The sequence below is a fragment of the Sorghum bicolor genome, chromosome 5, assembly GCF_000003195.3.
Source record: "Sorghum bicolor cultivar BTx623 chromosome 5, Sorghum_bicolor_NCBIv3, whole genome shotgun sequence".
In the NCBI taxonomy this organism is placed as follows: Eukaryota; Viridiplantae; Streptophyta; class Magnoliopsida; order Poales; family Poaceae; genus Sorghum; species Sorghum bicolor.
In genome coordinates, this window is record NC_012874.2 from 10,454,799 (window position 1) to 10,467,856 (window position 13,058).

Genomic DNA, 13,058 nt, shown 5'->3' on the forward strand with positions numbered 1-13,058 from the left:
TTCCTGAACACCTCAGGAGCTGTCATCTACGCTAGTGCTGCCAAGATCAGTTTCTACATCAAGGGGATGAAGGAGACGTTTTCCTTCAAGCACAAGACTACACAAATCTCAGAGCAATCCCGACATGAACCAAGGAAGAGGACCAACAGGAGGAACAGGAACAAGCAAATGTGGACCAAGTCAGTTAAGATGGTCACTACAGTTCAAGAAGGTCAAGATCATCAACTTAAGTCACCATTCCTGACCAAAAAGGACGATCCAATCACCTAACAGCTCCTATTCGGAACCATGCCCCTAAAACCGACATACATTCAGCTCCAGACGGCACATCAGACATGCCAAAAGGTTGAAGGTTATTGACAGGGAAGAAGACGAGTATGATCCACTCATCATTCTTGGGAGACCGTTCCTCAGCACCGTTAAAGCAATCATCTACATTGGAACTGGAGAAGTCCACAAGCACTTCCCCTCTAAGAAGGTACGCCGCTATTTTACTGACCCAAACTATATAATTGAAGACTCTAAGCAGGTCAGGGCAAGAAGAAGACGACACAACCGCGACCAGAGGAGGCAAATCATCAAGGACGGATGGGCAGACTATGAAGGAGAAGTCGTAAGGTCTGAAGACATACAGCTTGAACAGAACTGTCCTGAGGAGACCATAGCACCGAGTCAGGTGTGGAGAGAGAAGATAGTTATACACGAAGAAGAAGCATCGCCGGAACCACCGACTACGCCATTCAACGAATCCCAGGACGACTGAGAAAATAGAGAGTCCAGTTCGGAGGACTTAAAAACACTAAACGCCTTGCCAAGAGGTAAACTTGGTAGTTATCTTTTTCCTTTCAATTATTTTAAAATAGTTTGCTTAGTTAATCAGGTTCATATCATCTTGAAAAGAAAATAAAAATGTTAAAAATAGTAAGCCCCATGTGAGTATCCTCATGGCATAAAACCCATAAGTACATTCACTGTGGTGGCATAAAAATAAAATAAATATATTCCTATCCTATAAAAATGAAAATATAAAAATAAGATTATGATCCTAGTAAAGAGAGTAACATTTATTGAGGACGCTCAACATGATAAAGGCTAGATATTTATGCTAACACTTAACTAGTTCCACAAAGCTTTGTTGTCTATTTGAGCTTCACAGAATTCAAGGATCAAAGAAGACTAGCAGACGGAGGACATCCTAATCGCTGTCAGGGTACTGCCGACATTCAAATACACCTCCACCACCTACAAGCTACATCAGAAGAAATTACGTCAAAATCCAGCTTGGGGGAGAGCACCCCCACTTATCCAGCTAAGTGTTTTTACTCGCGTTTATACTTTACTCAAATAATAAAAAGATGCATAATCATAAAAACCTAAATAAATATTTTGTGCTTATATATATCCTTGCTTAGTTTGCTAAATAAATAAATAAATAAAGTTAGCCATGAACCCTCATGATAAGCTCTCACATGGAAATGATGAATAGTTGCTCTACCATGACTAGTTCTCAAAATTGAAATCTCTCTCAAGTTTAGGCATGACTGTTATTAATTAAGATTTGCTCTAAACCTGAACTTGTGGGAAGAGTACTTGATCTAAAGTCTAAGTCGTTAACGTATATGATATGAGAAGGTTGAGCTGTTGTTTATCTGTTCCTAGAGATGCTAGAATTCTGGAGAATTTTATCTTTGAAAATCTTTAAAATATTGCATGATGAGTTTCTGTATGATGAGAGTTTAAATTCCTACCACAGCCATATATACATGCTTGCTAGACTTTGAGCCACACATTTACTTTTTACTGCTTATGAGTATTGAGTGTGATCAAGCTGTGTAGACCCTTAGGAGCTTGTCATGTGGTTAAGTCAAGATTCACTTGCACGTTCACTCACACATGCTGCTTCTACTCCGAAAGTACGCATCCACATATATCCACCCATTTCCATCTCCAGAATCACCTAAAAATATTCTACTCCTAATCCGGGAGAGAATAGCCAAAAACATTTCTGTTTTTCCCTATGAAATAAATGCTCAAGTTATCTTGGTTACTACCACTTGCTATATTATTTCAGGAGATGAGTGCTCTAAAAAAAAGAGAAAAAAAAGATACGAGAAAATAAAAAGGGGCAAGTTCCCGGAACCTCGAAAGAAAAGAAAAAAAAAGTGAGACGAGAGGTAAAAATAGACAAGTGTCCGACAGTAGAATTAGGGGTACAAGATACCCATCTGAGAGAAAAGAAAAAGAAAATATAGAGCATCTCATTCTCTCCAAAAGTGTCAAAAGACCAAGAAAGGTTTGTATCCTCTCAAAAGAGCAAAAGTAGAATTAGACTTTCACCATTGTTATCACCATCATTACCATACACCATTCATTCGCCACACATGCACATCTTGATTTGACTTATTGACTTGTTCTTCTGGATCCATGGTTTGACTATGCAATAAATGTCTTGTAAGTATGTATTAGCTGTCTCCCACCTATGAGCTCCAGATATCAAAAGCCTTATTAGAGTAGGGAGAGAAGGCAATGTCACTATGCCTCATACCAAAAAAATACCACATACTTTGAGAGAAGGCATATACCATTACTGCCTTGATAAGGATCCAAAAATACCACAAAAGAGAGACTAGAGAGAGTCATACAAGGAATCTCTGAGTTTTATTTGAAAATCTACAAAAACTCCAGAGCTATAGTTAATCAAAGAACAAGAGACATGGCGCTTGACTAGACCGTTCTATCTTTTAACTGCCCAAGACACAAGTGACGATTGCAAGCCCCATGGTGGAAGGTAATATGAGTAAGTTTAAATTTTAACAATTTACCCTAACCCAGAGATGACATCTTGTTTGAACGCATGTGTATCTTTATGGCATGAAACCATTGCAGAAACTCTTGAGTTCATCTTTGCTCAGGGACGAGCAAAGGTTAAGCTTGGGGGAGCTTGTTGACGGTCCTTAATGCTCATATTTAACCATCAACTAATCATGGAAAAGGATCCAAATGCAACCAACACCTAGACTTAGGGTTTTATCTGACAGAATTCCACGAGTTTTGGTGTTTGTCTATTTTTGCAGGGGGTTATCAGAAAATACGGAGGAAAGGCCCACACGTCGGGTTTACATAGAGATATTAACGTGCCGTGCAATTTTCTATCATCTAGAAGACTCCAGAAGCCACGGGACCGAAGTGGAGGCCGAGAGGACTCAGAGACAGGGCGCCCGCCCAAGTCGTGAGGGCGCCCGCCCACCTGTTCTGCCCAATCACGTCCAAACTCGCGGATCGTGCTCCACCGACCTAAAGGATCAAGGATAACCGTTCAATCAATGTCGGTTTGATCCAACGGCCCATATTCACTTGAACGGACTATAAAACCAGACCCCCTGGCCCCTGGAGATCATACCTCTTCTACAGAATCAAAGCTAGGGTTTCAATTCTTCATCCAAGTAGAGAGGATCCCTCTAGTTCTTCTAGTTCTACCTCTAGTTCATCTAGATCTAGTTCTAGTTCATCTAGTTCTAGTTCTAGTTCCTCTAGTTCTAGTTCTAGTTAGTTCTAGTTGTAATCTAGAAAATAGGGAGAGAGAAGAGGAGAGCAGAGGAGGAGCCGGATCTGTCGGATCTTCCTCAACATTATACTTTTGCAGCAACTGGTTCGTTCTTCATCGTTCTCCAAGTTCTTCAATTCATAATTCCTGAGTTCTTTAATTACTTTTTATTTACATTCAAGTTATTTATTGGATTGCCGCTTGCATCAAGTGCTCTAGTCTTTATAACGCTAGAGTAGTAATTAATAGATTAGACGTGGTGTTCAGTCTTGCAATTTCCTGGAATTGCACCCAATCCTGTGGATTGTTGTGGTAGCCTTAGGGTAGTGACAGCCCTAACGGTCGACGTATTCCACCACGTTCGGATTGGTGTTTGTAGGACCGTAGTCAGACCTTCCTAGCCCCCTTCTCATCTCTTTCTGTGGTTAGTGCTCTGATGTCCCGATATAGATAATCTTGAAGTAATTCTTGATTCTTAGATAAACTAGAGAACTCTCAGGAAACTTCCTCTCTTCTCACTAAAAATAATTATATAGTTATCCTTGGGCGATCTTGATTCTTAATTAGTAGACTCACGTTCCCTGTGGAAAATTGATACTATGGAATACTCCCGGGTGAAAGCTACATCGGTATCCGTGCGCTTGCGGATTTTTCTGTTTGCGTTTAAAATACCCAACAAGCTTGTGACGACCTTTGTTGCTTTATCTAAGCCTTAGCACCAAGTTGCCGACTTGAAAGGCCCGGCCTCAGACTCGTCGCGCGTGGTATCGGCGGAGGGCCTGCTGGTATTTGGCAGAGTGTAGGAGGGCTACGTCTCTGGCTTCATCCAGCTGGTACAGCGTGTCTTCTTGGAACATCTTGCAGCTATTTTCGTCATAGGCTTGTACTCTTGGAGACTCGTACTCGAGATCCGTGGGGAGAACGGCTTCTAACCCATAAACCATGAAGAACGGGGTGAAGCCTGTGGCTCGGCTTCGGGAAGTCCTTAGACTACAGACCACAGCCGGTAGCTCTTTGAGCCACCTTTTTCGAACTTGTCCAACCGGTTGAAAATCCTGGGTTTCAGACCCTGGAGGATCATGCCATTGGCACGCTCCACCTGACCATTGGTCTTTGGGTGAGCCACCGCTGCCCAGTCCACACGTATGTGGTGTCTGTCGCAGAACTCCAGGAATTTTCGCCCGGTGAACTATGTGCCGTTATCTGTGATTATGGAGTTGGGTACTCTAAACCGGTGGATAATATCCATGAAGAACAGCACTGCTTGTTCGTCCTTGATCTTGGTGACGGGTCGGACCTCAATCCACTTGGAGAACTTGTCGATTGCGACAAGCAAGTGGGTGAAGCCCCCGGGCGCCTTTTGTAGGGGCCCGACAAGGTCGAGGCCCCAGACAGCAAAAGGCCAGGTGATGGGGATCGTCTGCAAAGCCTGGGCGAGGAGATGGATCTGTCGAGCGTAGAACTGACATCCTTCACAGGTTCGCACGATCTCGGTGGCATCAGCCACGGCGATGGGCCAGTAGAAACCTTGTCGGAAGGCATTTCCTACTAGCGTCCGAGGCACGGCGTGGTGGCCACAAGCCTCTGAGTGTACGTTCCTCAGAAGCTTGATTCCCTCCCGGCTGGGGATACAGCGCATAAGGATGCCCGAGGGGCTGCGCTTGTACATATCTCCATCGAGGAGGACGAAAGTCTTGGCGCGACGAGCCACACGCCGTGCCTCTGCCTGGTCTGAAGGCAACGTGTCGTTGACGAGGCGTTGCAGCAAGGGGTAACGCCAGTCTGGCGAGTCATCAGGGGCAGGGGGCTCGGGCTCGATGTCCATGGCCTCCTGCTCCTGAGCGGTGGAGACCTCGGGGTCGGGACCTGGGTCGCTTGGGCGCTCATCCGAGCCCCCGTCGTCCTTGTAGTCGACAGAAGGCTTGTAGAGGTCGCTGACGAAAACATCCGGGGGGATCGTGGCCCGCTCGGACGCCATTTTGGCGAGCGTGTCGGCGGCCTCATTGTATTTCCTTAACATGTGGTTAAGTTCAAGGCCGTCGAATTTTTCCTCCAAGCGTCGGACTACTTTGCAGTACGCGTCTATCTTGGGATCGTGGCAGCTAGACTCTTTCATGACTTGGTCGATGATGAGTCTAGAGTCGCCTCTGACGTCAAGCCGTTTGATCCCAAGCTCGATCGCGATGTGGAGACCATTGACGAGGGCCTCGTACTCCGCCGCATTGTTTGAGGCGGGGAAGTGGAGTCGGATTGCATATCGCATCCTTACCCCGAGGGGTGAGATGAAGACGAGGCTAGCGCCGGCCCCGGTTTTCGTCAAAGACCCGTCGAAGTACAAGGTCCAGCACTCGTGCTGGATCTGTGGTGGAGGGAGTCGAGTCCCTATCCACTCAGCGACAAAATCCGCCAGGACCTGGGATTTTATAGCTTTCCGAGGCTCATAGGTGATCCCGTCACCCATGAGCTCTATAGCCCATTTGGCAATCCTACCATTAGCCTCGCGGTTCTGAATCACTTCCCCTAGAGGGAAAGATGACACTACCGAGACCGGATGAGACTCAAAATAATGGCGGAGCTTGCGTCGGGCCAAGACTACCGCGTAGAGTAGTTTTTGGATTTGGGGGTATCGGGTCTTTGTGTCGGATAGTACTTCACTAATGAAGTATACCGGTCTTTGAACTGGCAGGGCGTGCCCTTCTTCCTTCCTCTCGACCACGATAGCTGCGCTAGCCACCTGATCAGTGGCTGCGACATAGAGAAGCAGTGGTTCCCCTTCGGCGGGAGGTACCAGAATGGGAGGGTTGGTGAGCAGAGCCTTGAGCTTGTCAAGGGCTTCCTGGGCCTCGGGGGTCCAGGAAAAATGCTCGGATTTTCTAAGTAACCTATACAGAGGTAGCCCTTTTTCTCTGAGGCGGGAGATGAAACGACTTAGGGAGGCAAGACACCCCATGACTCTCTAAACTCCCTTTAGGTTACGAACTGGGCCCATGTTTGCGATCGCCGAGACCTTTTCTTGGTCTGCCTCGATCCCTCGCTCAGACACAATGAATCCGAGGAGCATGCCTCGGGGGAGCCCAAAAACGCATTTTTCGGGGTTGAGTCTGATCCCTGTTGCCCTGAGGCATTGGAATGTTCCTTCTAGGTCAGCAACTAGGCCGCTTGCCTTCCTGGATTTGACAACAATGTCGTCTACGTAAGCCTCTACCGTTTTGCCTATGAGGTCCCCAAAGACCTGGAGCATACCACGCTGGTATGTAGCCCCCGCGTTCTTAAGGCCAAATGGCATGGTTACGTAGCAATACATTCCGAAAGGGGTGATGAAAGAAGTCGCGAGCTGATCGGACTCTTTCATCTTGATTTGGTGGTAACCGGAATAAGCATCAAGAAAAGACAAGATTTCACATCCCGCGGTGGAGTCAACTATCTGATCGATGCGAGGTAATGGAAAGGGGTTCTTAGGGCATGCTTTATTTAAACTAGTATAGTCTACACACATACTCCACTTCCCATTTTTCTTTTTGATTAGTACAGGGTTAGCTAACCACTCGGGATGGGATACCTCCTTGATGAATCCAGCTGCCAGCAACTTGTGGATTTCCTCCCCGATGGCCCGGCGCTTCTCCTCGTCGAGTCGGCGCAGGCGCTGCTTCACGGGTTTGGAGCCGGCTCAGATGTCCAAGGAGTGCTCGGCGACTTCCCTCGGTATGCCAGGCATGTCCGAGGGACTCCACGCAAATATGTCGGCATTTGCACAAAGAAAGTCGACGAGCACCACTTCCTATTTGGGGTCGAGGCTGGAGCTGATCCTCAACGCCCTACCCTCAGAGGTCCCGGGGTCGAGGAAGACAAGCTTGGTCTCCTCCGCCAGCTCGAAGCTCCCGGCGTGCCGCTTGGGGTCGGGGACGTCCTGGTCACCGTCGCCGAGGCAGGTAAGAATGGCCAGAGACTCAGCAAGGGCCTCGGCCTGCTCAATGCACTCGACGTCGCACTGATAGGCATGCTGGCTGGTCGTGCTGACGGTGATGATGCCCTTTGGCCCTGGCATCTTGAGCTTGAGGTAGGTGTAGTTGGGGACGGCCATGAATTTGGCGTAGCATGGTCGCCCCAAGATCGCGTGGTAGGTCCCTGGGAACCCGACCACGTCGAAGGTGAGAATCTCGCGTCTGAAGTTGTCGGGGTCCCGAAGCAAACGGGCAAATCAATCTGCCCGAGGGGGTGGGCACGATGTCCTGGCACCACTCCCTGGAATGGTGATGTGTCGTTCCTCAGCTGAGACTTGCTGATGCCCATGAGGGCCAGAGTCTCGGCGTAGAGGATGTTGAGGCCGCTACCTTCGTCCATCAGCACCTTGGTGAGACGAGTCTCGGCGATGATGGGGTCGACGATCAAAGGATAGCTCCTGGGATTGGGGATCCGATCCGGGTGATCGTGTCGGTCGAAAGTGATCGCGCTCTCGGACCATTTGAGGTACGAGGGCGCGGCGGTGGTGACTGCGCAAACTTCTCGAAGTTCGCGCTTCCTCTGACTCGCGGTGAGGCGAGCCGCACGTCCCCCAAAGATCAAGAGACAGTTCTTGACCTTGGGGAAGCCTTCCCCCTGAGGGTCGTCGTCCTTGGGGGGCTCTTCAGCGCCCTCCTTGGTTATAATGTCGGTGTAATACCGACGCAGGACAGTGCACTCCTCGAGGGTTTGCTTGGTTGGTCCCCTGTGATAGGGGCATGGCTTCTTCAACATCTCGTCGAAGAGACCGGGTCCAGCAGGAGCCCGCTTGGGGTTCTTGCGATCTGCCGCGGCGACTAGGTTGTCGTCCGACTGACCCTGCTTCCCCTTGCGACCCTTCTTCTTCTTCTTGGGGTCGTGTGAGCCCGAGGCCTCGATTGCCTCGGCCTTCTGTTTCCCCTTGGCGGTGCCGTCGGAAAAAACGGCACCAACTGCCTCTTCGCCTGAGGCAAAGTTGGTGGCGATGTCGAGCAACTAGCTAGTGCTCGTGGGGGTCTTGCGACCGAGCTCGTGTACCAGCTCTTTACAGGTGGTACCGGCGATGAAGGCTCCGATGACGTCGGAGTCAGTGATGTTGGGGAGCTCGGTGCATTGCTTGGAGAATCGCCTGATGAAGTCTCAGAGGGACTCGTCGGGCTTCTGCCGGCAGCTCCTGAGGTCCCAGGAGTTCCCAGGACGCACATATGTGCCCTGAAAGTTCCCGACGAAGATCTTGACCAGGTTGGCCCAGTCGTGGATCATGCGCTCAGGGAGATGCTCGAACCATGCTCTGGCCGTATCGGCCAGGTGCAGTGGGAGGTTGCGGATGATGAGCAGGTCATCGTCCGCTCCACCTAGCTGACACGCTAGGCGGTAATCTACCAGCCAAAGCTCAGGGTTGGTTTCCCCTGAGTACTTGGTGAGGTTGGCGGGCTGTCGAAATCGCGCTGGGAACTTGGCCCTGCGTATGGCCTCGCTGAAGACGCGGGGGCCCAGAGGTTCTGGCGACGCGCTGCAGTTGTGGTCGGGGTCGTACCTTCCGCCTCAGCGCGGTCGATAGTGTCGAGACTCGGCCTCATCCCTATCACGCCGTCTGGCCTCGAGGGTGGCCTGGACGTCTGCGTCGGCGCCGACGTGTTCGTGGACAGATGGGGCCCTATTGCCCCCTTGCTGGTTAGGGGGCGGCGGACCTTGCACCGTTGGCACCTTGTTCGGAGGGGGTCGATCCCCTTGGCGTCTCGTGCTGTGGGACTGTGATGCAGAACTTTCTGCGTTCTGCACCACGGCTTGCTCCAGGAGGCCACGTAGCCCCTGGCGCACCCTTCTCCCCTCAGGATTCGACGGCTCGGGCATCGCTCTGAGGAGGAGCGTGGCAGCCATCATGTTCTGGTTGGCCGTGCTGAAGACTGGGGGTTATCGCCCCCTTCGTCCTCGATGATGCGTCGGTTGACGTCCCGGGCACGGCGTCTAGCCTCGCCCCCGTCCCCGCGGCTGGACGGATCTTGGACCAGGGTCTCGCGGAGCTGGCGGAGGCGTACGCGCTCTTCTTCAAGCCTGGCTTCCAGCTCATTGAGCTGCTCGAGGTCAGGGCGCTGTCCTCCAGGCGGGGCCGAGGCTGTCCCGCGGGCTCCGGGGTGGATCCCGGGAGTCGGGTTGGGAGGCGGAGTGGCGTTCCGCTGCGTGGAGGGTCCTGCACCCCCTTGAGCGTGGGGGGGCGCTCCTTCGACCTCGAGGTTGAAGCATTCTCGCGACGGGTCGTATCCGCCGTCGTCAGAGTCGGAGTAGCCGAGGCAGTAGTTGCTGGCCTCCAAGAAGCGCATGAAAGTTTCCAGGTCGCCGCACCCAGAAAAGTCAGCGCCAGCCCACTCATCGTCGCCTGAGGTGAGATCCTCTGGGTACGATGAAACGGGCGGTGTAGCGATAAGGTCCAGGGTAGACCTCAGGTGGTGCCCTGGGAGGTCCGCGTACGCACTTAACGAAGTGCTCACGGAAGAGGCGTAAGTGGCGGTTGTGTTCCTAAGCCCAAAAGAGAGCTCGGGAGGTGCCGCTGTCTCTCCTCCATCCGTAGGTGGAGGGGGACGAGATGATGAGGCCCCTTTGTCCCCCTTTTGGGGAGCGGGCGGGAGCCGTGCCTTCCCCTTTGATCGGGGCGGAACAGGAGGTCGTGATGATCCCCTGTTGGTCCAGGGAGCGGAGCTTGATGCCCCGCGATCCCTTCCTCAAGCGCCTGTCGGGCCAGAGGAACGGGCGATCTAGTGAGGAATATGCGGGGGGAGGACCGGACGGACCCTCGCCTCAGTGGTAGGGTCAGAGATCCTGGACCTCTAACGCCCCTGCCGGGCAGCCCCCGCATGGTGTCCCGAGCGCCTCCCACGCACTGACTGTGGTGGGATCGGCTCGGGGCGAGGCTCGACGTCACCACGTGGCGGGAGGAGGACCATGTCATAGCCGGAGCCGAGAGACATGAACTCCAAACTCCCAAACATCATGATGGTGCCGCGGCGGAGCGGGTGAAATCCGTCTGCCATCGAGGCCTTTTCCAGTAGGGAAAGATAAATGCCACGCAAAAGGCCCCTACCTGCCGCGCCAACTGTCGGCGTCTAGACTCGTGGTCTAGACACAAACGAGTATACGTATGCGTGACTGTCTAAGCCTGGATGGTGATGCAAGTGGAACACAGAGGATTTATACTGGTTCGGGCTAAGGATGCCCTACGTCCAGTGAGATCGGGGGTCTGTATTGCCTTGCACCCAAAGATGCTTGTAGCAGGGGCGTACAAGCAGGTTGCGAGAGAAGGTTAGGTCCCAAGTCTCGACTTTGTGGTGTGGACAAAGCGTCGGTCGCTGCTCTGTGGGTGGACTAGCTTGGAGTCGTGGTGTGTGTATGCTGTGTGTTTGGGCTTGTTGGTGAACCTGTCTTGGCTATGAACCCTGGCTCCCCTTTTATAGATTCAAGGGGAGGCAGGGTTTTACATGAGTGATTGGAGATTTTCCCTGCCGAGAGGTGGATCTACAGTCCCGACCCTGCAGAGACTCGCCCATCCCGTCCTCGAGGTATGACTGACAGCATGGATGCTCCTGTGGAGGTTACCGAGCCCTGTTGGAGTCGTGGGGGTCGGGTCGGCGATACTGCAGCCTGTCATGTTAACAGTGAGAGAAGACAGCAAATAGTGATGTTGATTAACCTCTCCCTCCTCTTTTACTGTGAGGCGGTACACCACAGTGAAAGAGGTAAGGCTGCACAGTGAAAGAGGGAAGGCTGCACAGTGACCAGGGTGGTTGAAACAGTCGCCACCATGCCCTGCTGCGATATGGGAGTCACTGCGCTTGTCACGTCGTGGTACGGGCGTCGTGCGTTGGAAGCCTTGTCCGGACCGGGTAAAGCGGCGTTGGCGTCCGAGCCCTGGAGGGGTCGGGCGAGACAGAACTTACGCCCGAGGCCGAGGGGGTCGGGCGAGGCGTCTGTGTCCGAGCCCTAGGGGGGTCGGGCGAGGCGAAACTTGCGCCCGAGGCCAAGGGGTCGGGCGAGCCGCGATTTGGGGCCGAGATCGGGGAGACAGATATGCTGGGGCCCGTGTCACGGTGATTGCGGATGGTTCAATCCGTCTTTTGCAATTTTTATTGCTCTGATTTGGGTATCCTTTTTATGGTACCCAACACCATATTTCATTGGATTCCTAAATGACCTCCACACAAAATTGTTGAAATTTTGAAAACATAAATTCTATAATAAAAATTAAAATAAATACTTGAGCATCTAAACAATCTTAAATAAAAAGGTTTTCAACTAAAAAGTTGTAGATTTCACTGAGATTGTCTAAAACTTTGGATATACCATGTAAATATCCAATGTCATTTGGATAATTCAAAAATATTTTTTTTAAATATGAGAAATTAAAATGGACATTGGGGCATCTATTTATATAAAAATATTGTCGGCTACAGATTATAGATCACACTTAGAACTACAACATTGGTATTGGCCATGTCAACAACCTAGGTTGTTTGAAAATTTCAAAACTTTAAATTTCAAAATATGATAACTTAAAACAAATATCTGAGCTCTATAGTTTTGATATAAAGTTTATATTCAACCTTACATGAAAAAGTTGTGAGTTTTTATATATAAGACAAAAGAGAGACTACTTGAAATGTGGGACACACCGCTGCGTTAACAAAACCACTCAAGAAACCACATTGAAATGATCGAGGGGGATATTTTTATCTAGTTGTGAAAGTTAAAATGCTGTCATCTAGTACTAAAGTTTGATGATGCTTTTCAAATGTAGTCATCGACCTATATCTAGGCCTAGCCCGAAGCCCTTGACTAGGAACACAAACCAACATTGAAATACATCCATCCTAATAAAGAAAGATGTAATTCTAGATCTGGTCCGAATTAAACTATTTTAAGTTTGACTAGATTCAACATAAATAAAAAGAAAATATGTCTCATGCCAAAAATCTAGCGGTAGCTATTTAATTAGTTCAATAAGTGTTAGTATTTTCTAATTTAAATTTATCAAACTTAGCATACTTTAACGTAGAACTATGCTACTTAGGCCAGTCTCAGTGGAGGTTTCATCAGGATATCATGCACATTTATTAGAGCGTCATGTCAGCAAAACTGCACTTTTTGTATGAAATGAAGAGGAGAGAGAAGGAAGTAGTTTCACCATGGTAAAACTCCACGGGCGTTGTTTCCCACGCGGTGAAACAGGATGAAATCCCCACTGAAGGTCAAATCGTTTCACCATCTTGCATGTGATCCAATCATTTTGGAGCAATTAAATGCTTTGCTTAGCCTTGGAAACAATAAAGTGAAATGTTCTATTGCTGGGGTTATTTCATAGATGGTTTCATTTCAATCTCGATGACGTGTTGGTACGTGAAACCGTGCAGCGACGCTATCCATTGAGACTGGTCTTGGCACGGACGGAGCGTGTAATGGGAAGATCAAACGTCCATAGCTGTAAATAATGAGCAAGCAAGCAAAGCAAGGGCAGAAGGCTGATGACTCGGGTTTTGAGTTTCCG